The sequence below is a fragment of the Zootoca vivipara genome, chromosome 6 (genome assembly GCF_965207765.1).
Source record: "Zootoca vivipara chromosome 6, rZooViv2.hap1.1, whole genome shotgun sequence".
NCBI lineage: Eukaryota > Metazoa > Chordata > Lepidosauria > Squamata > Lacertidae > Zootoca > Zootoca vivipara.
Genome location: NC_142589.1, coordinates 80,473,013 through 80,474,165, shown reverse-complemented (window position 1 = coordinate 80,474,165; position 1,153 = coordinate 80,473,013).

Sequence of the window (1,153 nt, the reverse complement as noted above, 5' to 3'; positions counted from 1 at the left end):
AGGCATCCTCACCCCCACCAAGGCACTTTCTTCTTTTTTACTGTTTATTTGATTTATATCCCTCCTGCTTTCCTCCAAGGAGCTCAAGGTGGCATGTATGGTGCCGCTACCTCCGTTTTATCCTCACAACAACAACCCTGTGAGGTAGGATGGGCTAAGAGGCAGTGATGGGCTCCCAAGGGCACGCCCACTGGCGGGGTTTGAACCCTGATCTTTCCCGGGTCCTAGTGCCAAGCTTTAAGTTTAACCACTACAACACACTGGCTTTGCCAACTTGGTGGTTGCCGTTTTAGTTTGCTGTTTTTAGGTTTGCTATTAGTTTTTTATGGTTGTTGCTGCTGTTGCTGCTGCTGCTGCTGTTATTTTGGCCCCGTCAGGGATACTTTAGCTAATATTGCAGGGGCACGTGGGTGTCCAACTCTACAATTCCACGGTTATTATTCCAAATAATAACGATGATATTTTATTTTTTGAACCCTGCCCATCTGGCTGAGCTGCACCCGTGCAATTTCTTTCCTTTTTCTACTTCCTTCTGCCTTATCAGCCAACCCAGGAACAGCTGGAATAGCTCGTTCGTGGGAGCATGAGACTATCAACCTCGGGGTCTTGGGTTTCGAGTCCCACGTTGCGCAAAAATATTCCTGCATTGCAGGCGGTTGGACTAGATGGTCCTCCAGTTGGGCCCCTCCAACTACGTGCTGTATACGATTCTATGAATGAGTTGGTTGTTGTTTAGTCGTTTAGTCGTGTCCGACTCTTCGTGACCACAGATTATAAGGAGCGGGGTCGACTCGAGGCAGGACATGGGCAGCCTGAGGATACGGCGGGTGGTCGTTGGCGATGCCTTCCGCCTCTCGCCTAGGAAATCCACGCGTCGGCGTTCGCGTAACGTCGGAACGGTCTTTGTACACGTGAACGGGGCGCAGCCGAGACCCCTCCCCCCGCCGCCGCTCGCCCTCCTACACGTGCCTCCCCGCCCCTCCCACCCGTCAAGGCGCCCGGCCCCGCCCTCGCACATGTCTCCGCGTTCTGTCCCCGCCCCGTCACGTGCCCGCGCACCGGGCTCCTCGCCTCGCACGTGGCTGGTGAGGCCGCCCAGGAGGGCCGGGCGCCTGGCAAGAGCCTAGCCCATTGGCTGGCGGGGCCGCCGCTC